The following is a 15,597-nucleotide window of genomic DNA, read 5'->3' as shown; positions in this document are numbered from 1 at the left end:
AAGCTGGGCCGCGTCGCCAACAGTGAACAGAGAGAGATGCTGTTCACAGGTCACAAATCCTGAGTTATTAGATTTCATAATCTCAAGCAAACACATCAAGCTCTTAACTAACACTGCCTACAGGAAGCTGCACCAAGTATAACATCCATTGTTGAGGATTGGCTCAGAGCGTGAGAGATCCAGCCGGCATTAAAGGCTCTGCGTTACTGGTGCAGCTGATTCAGTGTCTTAAGGAACGAAAGATCAGTGATGCCAACTTCGAGATCAAAGACCATTAAAAGCTTCAGGAAACACAGATCTGTCTATTTTAAGAGAATGAGCCTCATTAGTGAAACAGAGACGAGAGAATTAATATGCTTTGGGTCCGACACTCACATCTCACATTGTGACCGATTCACACTGAATAAAAACAAACAAACAAACACCACAATAAAAAAAAACGTACAATTTTAATTGTTCTTCACTTAGTTATTTTAATTCTTCTCCAATTAAACATAAAAATCACTCTTTTTAATTCAATAAAAATTACTCATTTAATATATTGCATTTAAAAGAATTAATATATTAATTTAACAAAGGTTTTATAATTTAGTAGGGATGCTATTTCATGTCTACCAATATCCAGCGACTAATAAATCGGACTTTATAGGATGATATTCATGTCTATCAATAATCCAGCGGACCTAATACATTGTCCCTAGCCCAAATTGTGATCAAACGATTACAAAAAGAATTAAGCTACAAACTCGATCCTTATGCACAATGTTGTAAACCGGTTTCCCAAACTAAAGAGAATTTAAACTACAAAATCGACCCTTAAACACAACTCAATAAACGAAAACACTAACAAAAAGATCCAATCCACTCATGGCAGTTTCACTTATAAAAGTGCGTGTAAACATGACCTCAAGCGCGGGAAAGAGGAACAAACCGATTCAATTTCAGTGCGTCATTTACATTGGAAAACGAATCCGGTTGATTTCAAACTGTGACATATCTTCGCTCCGAGTCCTGATCTGAAATGATGGTTCGGGAATCATTAAAAGGGATAGTTCACCCAAAATTAAAATTGTGTCATTAATTACTCACCCTCATGTCATTCCAAACACGTAAGACCTTCGTTAATCTTCAGAACACAAATTAAGATATTTCTGATGAAATCCGGGAGCTTTTTGACAGCAATGCAAAACATTCAAAGCCCAGAAACGTAGTCAGGACATTGTTAAAATAGCCCATGTGACATCAGTGGTTCAACCATAATGTCATGAAGCTACAAGAATACTTTCAGTGCGTAAAGAAAACAAAAATAATGACTTTATTCAACAATTCTTTTCCCCTGAGTTTCTGTCTTCCACCATTATTGAGAGAAACACGACGCATGCATATGCATTCCTCAACAAAAAACACATGCAAACATTTCTTATATTTTCTTTTCTAAAGTTTCAATATACAGTTCCATTTAAAAAAAAAAAAAGATTTACATATCACATATTTATCAGCAGCAGGAACGCATTTCATATGGCAGGACTTACAGGGTTAATTAACTTTAAAGCTTGCATAGAAGAATCAACACAGAAGATAGAAGATTCTTCCACCATAGAAGAAACTTAAGAGCAGGTGTTCTCTGATGAAATGACAAGTAAACCAACGCTCTATATTTTAATAATTTATCACGGGGTCGTTCCTTATATATGTCTCATGGGACAGAGCTGTGATGGAAAATACATGAGAGAGAGAGAGAGAGAGAGAGAGAGAGAGAGAGAGAGAGAGAGAGAGATGTAAAAGGTAAGTCTGTATAAAAGGTAAGTGTGTGTGAGCAGAAAGAGTGAACATATTGTGTAATTCCTCTGCAACACACACACACACACACACACACACACACACACACACACAGCTATAAATACTATAACCTACAGTAACACCCTAAACCTTGAAAACTTCCTGCATTATTACAGTTTTAACCCTTCTGTTGGTTAGTTTGATTTTTTGAAATAGTGGTTAAACTATTTATTACTTCTTAAAATTTTGTGAATATTTCTAATTAAGGGTTATGTATTTCCATGCAAAGTTTCAACAAAGAAGTGTTTTGGAAAGACTGTTAGGATTTTCACTTTTGTACTAGGATCAAGTAGTTTTCATGCAATTTGCCAAAAATCAACACTGAAAAACAGCACAGAGTCCAGTTACAAAACAGAAAACATTTACTGAAGCTTGTCAATGAAGACTAAATATGAAATAGGCCTACTTGAGAAATTATGAAATTTAAGTTTACTTAGTCTCTGATGAGCTACAATAAAAGCTTTCTGTTTTCACACGAATCTTTAGCATCTTTCAGTCGATTAGTGTCGATTTTTTTCAAAATTCAATGAAAACAAAAAATCAAAAATTTTAACCAATTTTTTAAAACAACAGGAGGATAAAAAAAAAAAAACTTTTACACTTTACTTAAAACCTTTATATATAAAATGCATTATAAAAGTAGTTTAAATTGCACCTTGTAATGCACCTTATAATGCATTGTATGATCTCATGAATAATCGTAATTGTAGCCACAGTTATAATACACTAAAATACTTATCTATTCATTGTTACACCTTTACATGCATTAAAGCACGACACACAAACCTTCAAATATTATAATGCATTTTAATGCACCTTACATAACGCTTCTGAAACACATACACACACACACATACACTGTAAACTAATATTTTGAGATTTTGCCATTTCAACTTTTATATATATATATTTAAAAAATTATTACATTTTTTATAAATTGTCCAGAGAACAAGAACATGTAAGTTTATTGGCCCTCAACTAAGTTGAAAGTTGAGTGAACTACTATTCAACAAAAAAAAAAAACAAACAACATCACAACAAAAAAAAAAAAAAATAAAAAAAATAAAAAAAAAACGTAAGGCAGCAAGGTAACAAAGTTTTTTACGTTGACTAACCAAGTAGTTTTTTACAGTGTTTACATATTTATAACAAGACAATTGTTTCTGTTTAAAAAGTCTAAATAAGCTAAGTAAACAAAAACTGTAACAATAACCCATTTTCATACAAAGATATGAAAGCACTTGAGGAAGAAATCCCACGCTGAGACCTGACGTAGATTTATGGACACACACAGCAGATGCTCTTTTATCTTCCTCCTCTGTTTGTGAGGAAAGCCCGTCCTCACACAAAAACATTATTTATCACCTACACACACGCATGCACGTTCATATTCATAGTCTTCCCACACATGCACAACAAAACACTCGCTTTCACAAATGCACACATGAAAAAAAAATACATCAATGATTTTCTCCAGTCGTGCTGTTGAGGAGAAATGTGCGCATGCTGATAATTAACTAAGTGATCAGATAAACCATTTTCACCTGCTGCAAAAAAACCCAAACACTGCAAATAAAGTGATTTTCTGACTTAGTATTTTTGTCTTGTTTTCCAGTACAAATATCTAAACATTCTTAAACATAATAGATTCACTAAAGAAGCTAAATGAATTTAAAGGGATACTCCACCCTTAAAATGAACATTTTGTCATTAATCACTCACAGAGGAGACCGCTGACAAAGGAATTGTTGAATAAAGTCATTATTGCTTTTTTTCTCGCATACAAAAGTGTTCCCCGTGCTTCATATAACCCAGATTGCATCAGTCTGATGGCAGATGGAGTATTTCTGATGATGCTCCTTTCATACTTTTCTGGACCTTTGACACTGTTATTTATTTGGCAGTCTATGGGACAGTCACAAGTCCCCGGTTTTCATCCAAAATATCGAAAATTGTGTTTCGGAAGACTTAACTGAGCTTTTTTACGGGTTTGGAACCATACAGCGGGTAAGTGATTAATGAGAAAAAATTTTCATTTTTGGGGTGGAGTATCCCTTTAAGATATGCTTTTTGCACACCAAAAATGTCATTTTAAGATTTTTATCGTATTCAGCTGTCATTGCTTGCAATCACATTTATTAAATGCAGTTCACTTCACGAGACTAATTAATAATATATAAAATTTAATATATGTAATATAAAATTTAATTCTGTTCTGTGTTGATATCTGCTGCCTACTCGTTTTGAAGAATACATAATGTTAAACAAAACTAAACTTTAAAACCTTAAAAATGAATAACATTTCTGCACTCGTTTAACCATTACTTATCCAGTAATATTTACTTTTTACATGCTTATGATGTTTCAAAATTTTACATTTCAGCATCAATCAAAACATACAAAAATGTGCATAAAAATATGTAAATCTTTTTAAAAAAAATCCTTCTGGACTAGTTAATTAAAATGATAAATAAACTTAATTTTAAACTAAAAACTTTAAAACATAGAACATAGGTTTTAGAAAATGTTAACTACATATGTTAAACACACATAGTTAACATTTCATGAAGCTTTATTTTATTTTTATTTTTTTTATAAAATTGTAAAAGTGCTTCACTACAAATATCTTTAGGACACAAAAGATTCAATAAATAGTATGTTTTTTAGCTGTAAATATGTAGTAATGTTTACACTTTAGATTTTTCAATACATCCAAACTGTACATTTCAGCATCAATCAAAAGGAAAAAAAAATGTATGATTTGTACCTGCAAATGTTACAATGTTACAATGAGACCATACTGGAATATCACAGAGACTAGAGAAACTGCATAGCAACACCTTGGCAACAACCCTAAACACTATAGCAACTGCATATAAACAGCATGATGAAAACACTGCTTATGCGTAATTAAAAGTAACAATTCTTGTTCTTTAAGAACTTTAGTAACAAAATTAAAACAAATAAAACAATCATCACTCAAAAATCACTCAAACATCCTTCATAATCCTGCAATAATTGCACACAATAGCATCAAATAAAATCAAATTCAAAAAATGTTGCCAAAGTTTTTAGGGAACTTGATAGGCTGCATGCTTTCTGCAAGCTTTTTATTATTTTTTATTTTTTGGGGGAGAAACAGGGATGTTCTTCCCGAGTCTGTCTCAATGACATTAACATTATTGAAAGTGTTGGCTGATGATTTTATAGCACACACACACACACACACACACACACACACTTGCTCTCTCTCTCTCTCTTAATTAACATACCTCTCTTTAATCACACGGGCTCATTCATATTCAATTATTCCATGGCCGCAGTGAATGAATATTCATCAGTCACATTTCCGCACAGAGGAATATTGTGAGGGATTGCCAGAGTCTCTCCTGTCCTCGCGCTCGTCTCTACATGCACAACAGCATCCTTCCTGCTGTTATCCTTCATTCTGTCCCTTTCTTTGATTGTAAACCAGATTCAGCCTTTAATAAAGCTTAAAGTGATCTAAATATGTGTTATAAAAAATAATGCAACCATTATAATGATTGGTGCCATTAATATATGTTTATAAAAAAAATATACTTCATTATATTAAATATACTTCATTATATATACATTATATTATCTTTCTACTTGAAACATATATCTTAAAAAGAAAATCCCTACCAGACTAAATAACATAACATAAAATGTTAAACTACTGTATGTCAATCTTAAACTAAGAAAAACTTAAATTTCTATATGAGACAAGTAAAATATTTAATTAAAAATAATTAGATGATAAAATAATTACGAATTTAAAATAACATAAATACATGTAACATCTTAAACTACAAATATTAAACCCAAAAGGGGAAAAACAATACATAAAATAATCAAATGGTTAAATATAATGTTTCAATCCTACTGGAACAAAAATAAATTATTAACATATGTTAACTGTGTGTGTTGATATTAAAAACATAATAAATACCTTTTAAATCTACAAAAATATAACACTATTTAAAAAAAAAATATTTAAAGTTAAATATAAATATCAATCTTAAACAACAACAACAACAACTACAACAAACTTAAATCCTACTGGACAAAAACAACAAACAAAGCTTATCGGGAAAACTGCTCCATTACCAAACACTATTTTATATTGGGTATCCCATAATCCTCAGCTCTGCTGCCAATCATCTGTTCGAAGGGATGAAGAGAGTGTGAAGAGGCTGAAAATACTGCACAAAACAAGCATTCACAGCACATCTCTCAGGAGCACTGCTTCAGTTTCACTCAATTAGTTCTGCTTTCCTTCAACAGAGACGCATTAGCATAAGCCGTCCACACACACACACTACATATATAAAAAAAAAAAAAAAAAAAATTAATTATTATATTATATATATACACCCACACACACACACACACACACTACATAATGAACACACACACACACACACACACACACACACACACACGACATAAGAACACCCACACACATGCCACACCCACACACTACATAATGAACACGACAACACCCACACACACACACTAATGAACACACCACACACCCCCACACACACACACAGACACTCACACACCCACCCCTACACAAACCCACACACACACACACACAACACACACACAGAACAACGCACACAGGCACACACACACACACACACACCTGATGGGGAGTTAGTTGAGATTGAGATGACTCTTCCTCGAGTTGCAGCGTATTGCAGTTTTTGTGGACCACGATGTGCAGTCAATGTCATGTAGAGTTCATACCCTTATATCTTGTTATAATCCATCCAACAATTACTGCATAGATACAGGATGCCCAGGGAAACTTTCATATTAATGCTGAGAGGTTGATCTTTCAGGGCTGAAAGATTTAACTGAGTTCTCAGTTACGGTTCATCAAAGCATCAACTAAAATCCCTCTGGAGAAATAAACGAGTTATTAATCTGAATGCAAGAGAATGCATATTGCACCCTCATTGCAATGCAAAGCATCTGTCAAATGCATAAGAATAAACACAGCAAGAGCTAAGAAATCAATGGGGATAAACAGAGGGAATCTGATGCAATCTCTACTGAATCTCTAGAGAAGACGTTAGATTTCTGGGTCTTTTTCTCAGAAGAAACATCTGTAAACGTCTCCATATACTTTCATTGCTGTTTAGTGGAAATAACAGTAAAATGAAAGATCTCATGCGTGAGTTTTCTTTCATGCATTTGTCAGATGCTTTTATCCAAAGTGATTTACACTGTAATATACATTTTACTAGTTCACACGTTCCCTGAGAATGAAACCCATGAGTCTGGTGTTGCTAGCGCTATGCCTTACTGGCAACAGAATGGCTTTTCTACTCTTAAAATCATTATTATAATAGATTCTTCAGATCATTGTTTTGGTTTCTGGGTTCTTTAAGGGAATAGTTCACCCAAAAAAAGACCAGTTTGTTTCTTTATGGAAGCATATTTGGAGAAATGCAGCACTGCATCAGTGTCTCAACAATGGATGATCTGCAGTGAATGGGTGCCGTCAGAATGAGAGTCCAAACAACTGTTAAAAACAAAACAAAAGTAATCCACAACACTCCAGTCCATCAGTTAATGACTTGAGAAGACAAAAGTTGTGTGTTTGTAAGAAACAAATCCATCATTAAGACATTTTTAACTAAAATATGAGTCCATAATCCATAATAACACTTCCTCCAGTGAAAAAGTGCATCTCCTGTTGTCTCTCACATCAAAATCCATCCATATATTTGTTAAGAGCTGTTTCGGCTTGTAAATAGTGCTTGATCTGTGCAGATATCTCTCCTGATTCAGTCCAGAACACTTTTTCACTGAAGGAAGTGTTATTATGGATTATGGACTTGTTTTAGTTAAAAACATCTTAATGCTGGATTTGTTTCAGCTATTGTCTTCTCCAGGTGTTAACTGCTGGACTGGAGTGCTGTGGATTACTTGTGGATTATTGTGATGTTTTTATCAGCTGTTTGGACTCTCATTCTGACGGCACCCATTCACTGCAGAGCATCCATTGCTGAGACACTGATGTAACGCTACATTTCTACAAATCTGATGAAGAGACAAACTCATCCTAATCTTGGATGACCTGAGGATGAGGATATTTTTGGTTGAGCGGCTCCTTTAAAGTAGCTGATTATAGATGGTTTTCTAAAAAAAAGAAACACATCCATCATTTTAAAATGGATATTGTATTTCAGGTCCTGGATTTAAACTCGTCATTGTGCAGCTCACAGATCGCTGCGGGAATCATGTCACTGAACCAACATTCATGTTTTGGGAGCGAAGCGGAAACGAATGGAATACTTCAATCATCCAGTCATCTCTCTAGATCTGAAACATCAGCACGGATGATGATGATGATGATGATGATGTCAAGGAGGAAAGCTCTTGTCGCTTAAACACCTGGAGGCACCATATGGGGGTCGTATTTCTCACCCATCGTCCTGTTCTCATCAGGTGCTGCTCGTTCTGCTCTGATGGAGCTGAAATGAGCCACAAAATCCACCAAGAGACAAATAAACTCTGGCGGCGGCTCATCTCAGGGGCATCAGTGTGTGCGTGTGTGTGTGTGTGTGTGTGTGTGTGTGTGTTGTGTGTGTGTGTGTGTGTGTGTGTGTGTGTGTGTGTGTGAAACAATCTGCTACACTGTTCTCGGTGTGTGAATGAACTCTATATGTGTTTCTGACAGCAGTGTTATGTTTGTAACTTTTAGATACTATTAAAGTTTTTTGTTAATATATTGAATATTTTCTTTTTTGTATTTTTATTTTAACTTTAGTTTTAGAAATATTTGGGGCATTTTTGTAATTTTTATTTGTTTTCTAATAGATTTTTCCATTTTTATTTTTATTTTTATTTATTTTAGTACATCAAGTTAAGCTAACTGAAAATCAGAAATCAGTTTATTTCATTTCAAATTATTTCATTTTTAAATAAAACAAAAAAATGTTCAAAACAATTGCAATTTTCTCTTAAGTGAGAATTCTGAGTTTACATCTCACAATTCAGAATAATAATCTCACAATTTCAAATCCCACAATTCAGAATTTCCTTCTCAGAATTGCAAATTTATGTGTATCAATTCTGAGCCATATATATATAAAAAAATCAAAACTGGGAGATAAATAGCACAATTATCTGTGGCAAAAATAAGCTTCCATTTTTTTCTAGCTTTAGTTTTAGTTAAGTTTACTAACCCTGGACAGCACAGGGTTTATCAATAGGAATCAGAACAGATTCAGGCTCAGAGAGCGTTAGAAACAGATGAGAGTATTCACGGCTCATTAATCAGCCACTTCATTTCAGGAAAACACTGATGAGTGTACTGTTTATTTGTGCATTTTTAACTCATAACTCATTTTTTTTTTTTATGTTGCTTGTTATTCATCGAGCCATATATAAACCATGTGCATACTCTTTAACTGATTAAATGTAATTGTTTAGCAATTTACGCAGATTCTATGGAATTTAAATGAATACATTTTGAAATAGGATTATTTAAATAAATCTGAATGAATGCAAACACAAAGTAAGCAACTATGCAGTATTTAAGTGTGCACACATGGACTAAAAGCCTCAAAAGTCGTTTTTAATATTTCATGGGGTCTTTCAAGAGTGTCACCATTATTTCTCAGGAACAGGGACTTGGAGAATGAAGCGGTTGGCACGCAGCTCTGGCACAGCACAGGAGGCACTACTGGCCTTAAGAGATCGTTTCCTTCTGTCACAACTGCGCCTTCACACACAATCTGCCGCCAGCTGGAGTCTCGCTGGGCGTTCCTCTCCCGGTGCTGCGCTCGGGTGCATTTCCACCAGCATGCGGATCAGTAATCAGGCTTTTTTTGTAACTGTACAGGTAATAAAAAAAACTGGGCATGAGAAACGTTTCAGATCGAGTTCTTGGATCCTTCATTTGCAGTGCCAGCGCTGGCCGGGTCTGACTCAAGTGTGCTGATGAGCAGAGTAAAGCAGCGAATGATGCTCCATAATACTACAAATGATCCAAAAAAAACCTCCACGAAAAAACCTCAAATGACTTCCTTTCCTTGAGCAGATCATCATCAGACTGAGACGGAACGACGTCTAGGGGCTAAACATGTTTGTGCATGTGAAATGGATAATTAAAGCATTTTTATTAGTGCTGCTCATATTTAACTTTGAGTTGAGGCATTAAAAACGCACCTAGCAACAACATACAGGTCCTTCTCAAAAAATTAGCATATTGTGATAAAAGTTCATGTTTTCCATAATGTAACAGATATAAAAAATAAAAACTTCAATATATATTTAGATTCATTGCACAACCAACTGAAATATTTCAGGTCTTTTATTGTTTTATACTGATGATGTTGGCATACAGCTCATGAAAACCCACAATTCCTATCTCAAAAAATTAGCATCTTTCTCCGACCAATAAAAGAAAAGTGGTTGTAATACAAAAAAAGTCAACTCAAAATTATGTTCCATGCACTCATACTGGGTCGGGAATCCTTTTGCAGAAATCGCCCTGCTTCAATGCGGCGTGGCATGGAGGCAATCAGCCTGTGGCACTGCTGAGGTGTTATGGAGGCTCCAGGATGCTTCGATAGTGGCCTTAAGCTCATCCAGGAGTGTTGGGTCTTGGCATCTTCTCAACTTTCTCTTCACAATATCCCACAAATTAGGGGTTCAGGTCAGAGTTGGCAGGCCAATTGGAACAGTAATACCATGGTCAGTAAACCCATTTAACAGTGGTTTTGGCACTGTGAGCAGGTGCCAGGTCGTGCTGAAAAACGAAATCTTCATCTCCATAAAGTCTTTTCAGCAGATGGAAGCATGAAGTGCTCCAAAATCTCCTGATAGCTAGCTGCATTACCCTGCCCTTGATAAAACCAGTGGACCAACACCAGCAGCTGACATGGCAACCCAGACCATCACTGATTGTGGGTACCACACTGGAGATTCAGGCATTTTGGCATTTCCTTCTCCCCAGTACTTCCTCCAGACTCTGGCACCTTGATTTTCCGAAGACATGCAAAATTTGCTTTCATCCGAAAAAAAAAAAAGTACTTTGGACCACTCAGCAACAGTCCAGTGCTGCTTCTCTGTTAGCCCAGGTCAGGCGCTTCTGCCGCTGTTTTCTGGTTTCAAAAGCACACGCACTGTGCAAACCTCTGGATGTTTCTACTCCAGACTCAGTCCACTTTCCTTCGCAGGTCCCCCAAGGTCTGGAACGCGTCCTTCTCCACAATCTTCCTCAGGGTCCGGTCACCTCTTCTCGTTGTGCAGCGTTTTTTTTGCCACACTGTTTCCTTCCCACAGACTTCCCCACTGAGGTGCCCTTGATACAGCACTCTGGGAACAGCATTCGTTCAGAAATTTCTTTCGTGGTCTTCCCCCTCGCTTGAGGGTGTTCAATGAATGGCCTTCTGGACAGCATTCAGGTCGCCAGTCTACCCACTGATTGCGGTTTGTGAGTAATGAACCAGGCTGGGAGTTTTAAAAAAAGCCTCAGGAATCTTTTGCAGGTGTTTAGGTTAATTAGTTGATTCAGATGATTAGGTTGTTAAATAGCTCGTTTAGAGGAACCTTTTCAGATATGCGAATTTTTTGAGATCAGGAATTTTGGGTTTTTCATGAGCTGTCATGCCAAAATCATCAGTATGTTAAAACAATAAAAGACCTGAAATATTTACGTTGGTGTGCAATGAATCAAAAAATATATGAAAGTTTAATTTTTAATCATTACATTATGGAAAATAATGCACTCAAAACACAATATGCTAATTTTTTGAGAAGGACCTGTAGATGACCCTAGCAACCACATAGCAAAACACTAGCAGCATCCTAGCAACCAGCCAGAACACAATAGATCAATAACACTCTAGAAATCATGTAGCACATCACTCAAAATTCCATAGCAACTGAATGGCAACATTTTGAAAAACATTCAAAAAACCTTAGCAACCGCATGGCAACATTCTAAAAACAATAAAAAAAAAAACTCACCTAAAAAAATAAATGGCAAACAAACAATAACCATTAATGAATAATGCGATGTAAACGATGCAACATTTTATGCAAGAACGGTTTTCAATATTCATTCACACACAAATTTATTCTGCATTTGTTTAGGCTTGGGCCATTAAATAAGCACCTGGCAACGACCCAGAACACCATAGAAAAAATACTAACAATAACACCAAACAAACAACAATCTACAACACCAAATAAATACAAGCAGCAAGTCGTTAAAAATTCCCTAGCAACCACATGGCAACTGCATAGCAACTCCCTGGCAACCATTTACAACTCCTGAGCATTATGTTATTAGTGCTGATTCAGGGCCCGTTTGACATGGGCTATTAAAAGGGACCTAGCAACAACTCAGAACACCCTAGCAACCACATAGAAAAATTCTAGCAATGAATCAGAACACACTAGGTCAATAGCACTCTAGAAATCATATAGCAAATCACTTAAAATTCCTTAGCAACCACATGACAACATTCTAAAAACCATTCAAAAACCACGCAACACAAAAACAACCTAATAAACATAGAATTTTACAATCAATAATCAAACAAAAATTAACACAGAAATCCATAGCAATTATCACACAGAAATTAATTCTGCTTTCATTTGGGATTGGGCAATTAAACATGCATCTAGCAACAAGCCAGAACACCCTAGCAACCACTCAGCAAAAGCCTAGCAACATCTTAGCAACCTGAGAAAACAATGTGAACTATAAAAACCCTAGCAACAGCATAGCAACATCCTAGCAGCAGCCAATGAGAAAGCACTATCACGGAGCTCTAGAAATCACAGCAAACTCACTCAAAAATCAAATATCATATTCACAAAACAAGCAAAATGAATAATGCAATGTAAACGACGCAACTATTTATGTAAGAATGATTCGTTCTGCTTGTATTTAATGAATAAGGCTCATAGCTTTCATGTAATTTTGAATTTAAACACTTTTAAATATGTTATGCCACACCCATATGAAAAAGACCTTTTTTTTTAGTATATTTCTAGTATAAATTAATAAAGTATACAGTAGAAGTGAAGAATGAGCCTAGGCTTTAATCTTCTGTGACTCAGACACAAGTGAGCGTTTGAGATTCGATGACAGGCGTCAGGGAGCACTTCACTTTATCCTCAGAACAGATTTTATGTCATCTCAGAGACAGATCGCTGTCGCAAGCAACCCTCATTATGTCAATCCACACACACACACACACACACACACACACACATGACACACACACACACACCACACACACACCCACACACACACACAGACACACCCCACACACCACACACACACAGAGATACACACACACACACACACACACACACACACACACACAACACACACACACACACCACACACACACACACACACACACATTGCTGACATCAGTCAGATCTGAGAGAGTTTTCAAGTGATTGAGGAGTCAAGTAAAGTAAGTAAACGCGTCCAGAAGAAGCAGCACGTCGTCACAGAGAACAGACGTGGTTCAGACTCGCAGCGGGAGGCCGACAGACGGAAGAGAAGGACTTTAGGATCTTCCTCGAAGAAGGATGTATAGAAATCTGAAGGAAGCGGATTTCTCTTCCTGGTCTCATAAACGTCAAGACGGAAGATGTGATAAGAAACATGTTTACACAAAATAAAATCTAACAATGTAGAAAAACAGGACACTTTAGAGATGCATTTGAGTAAACACAGAAAGACAGATGATTGGTCCAAAGAAATAACTTTTTTTTGTTTATTTAGCCTTACAAAATAAGCTATACAGTATATTTTTATACATATAAATATATATATTATGTATTTTAAAGTTTACTCACCCTCAGGCCAACCAAGATGTGGATGAGTTTGTTTCTTCATCAGGTTTGTAGAAATGTAGCACTGCATCAGTGTCTCATCAATGGATGCTCTGCAGTAGCTAAAATAAATTCAAAAGCTGCGTGTTTATAAGGAACAAATCTTTTATTAAGGCGTTTTTTAACTTCAAACCATTGCTTCCAGCTAAAATACGAGTCCATAATCCATAATCACACTTCTCCAGTGAAAAAGTGAAACAAATATAAATCAGGAGAGAAATCTGCACAGATCAAGCAAGAATTAAACAGCTCTAAACAAATATGTGGCTGGATTTTGATGTGAGAGACAATAGGAGATGCACTTTTTTCACTGGAGGAAGTGTTATTATGGATTACGGACTCATATTTTAGTTAAAAATGTCTTAATAATGGATTTGTTTCTAACAAACAAACAGCTTTTGTCTTCTCCAGATGTTAACTGATGGACTGGAGTGCTGTGGATTATTGTGATGTTTTTATCAGCTGTTTGGACTCTCATTCTGACGGCACCCATTCACTGCAGAGCATCCATTGCTGAGACACTGATGCAGTGCTACATTTCTACAAATCTGATGAAGAAACAAACTCATCTACACCTTGGATGGCCCGAGGGTGAGGATATTTTCAGCACATTTGGATGAACTCTTCCTTTAAATCTTCATATTAGCGCACAGACACTCAGTCATTTTTTTTATTAAATATATATGGAACAGATCTGACCAGTCAAAACAAGGATTGGCAAAGTAAATAAAAATCTATATAGGTTATAAAATACACCCAAAATACTGAAGGCCAATTCAACTGTTTTCTGGTTTTATAGCAGATGATAAAATCTCTGACAAGAAATCAATGATAGTTTAAGGCCTTCTGTAAATCCAGACCTTAGAAACATCACCTCTGGGTTTTTACAGGCAAATAAAACCTTTGGAAAACAATACTGATATGTGCCTTCTGAAAAAAGACACTCGCTGTTGCGAACACTAACTCGGACTTCGAAAATAAAACAAGTTCACGTCAGTTAACTTCAATTGTGGAAGATGATATACAGCAACTTATGTCTGATCAGGAGGAATTGCTTTGTCATAATGTTTGGATAAAACCATCTACTCAATTAATAAGTGTAAACATGCTCAAGTGCACTTCATGAGCCGTGTTTATACTGTATCTCTGCAGCAGTGTATTAGAAACATTCTCACGACTCGATACAGTAGTAATGTTTCCAGATCGGCACGGCCTCTTTTGCCTCCTCAGATACAACTTCCCTGAAATGTACTCTGTAATAAACTTTGCATAACATTTACTGCATAATATTAATATGCATTTTACTGTTTTTTCTTTCAGTTGCATAGCAGCACCCACAACAATCAGGCCTAGTATGTAGAAATGCAAGTCTTTTGCAGTTCAACCCATGCAGTTATTAAAAACACAAACTTACCTTAAACTCAGTCTGAAGTGTTGCAGAGATCTTCACCTGTCGACCTGAAGCAACGTGACATGTTTCCTCCAGAGCTGATGACAAAATCTAAACAACTTTCTTGCACCAAAGAAATAAATAATCTAAACATCTTTTGCTAGGTTGAGAATAATGCCCACAATATACTGAAGTTTGCCACAATATACAGCATTTTGCAGATCCAGGTATCTTATTCTGTCTCACCTAAGAGACTTTAAACACACTTAGTTACACCTATTAGTTTCATAAGATAGGTGCATAAGAGTTTCTGTAGCTATACTATCCATTAGGGATCATTATTCTGTGTGCACGTGTGCAAATACACCTCAGAGATGCTTTGGCAGTGTCAACTGTTAGTGAGTATTGCACAGTGAATCGTGAGTCTCGTGAGTGATGTGTTGTCTCCCCCTCGTGGTCAA

The sequence above is a fragment of the Cyprinus carpio genome, chromosome A5, assembly GCF_018340385.1.
Source record: "Cyprinus carpio isolate SPL01 chromosome A5, ASM1834038v1, whole genome shotgun sequence".
Classification (NCBI taxonomy): domain Eukaryota; kingdom Metazoa; phylum Chordata; class Actinopteri; order Cypriniformes; family Cyprinidae; genus Cyprinus; species Cyprinus carpio.
The sequence above is the reverse complement of the archived record's forward strand: the minus strand, read 5'-3'. Positions refer to the sequence as shown.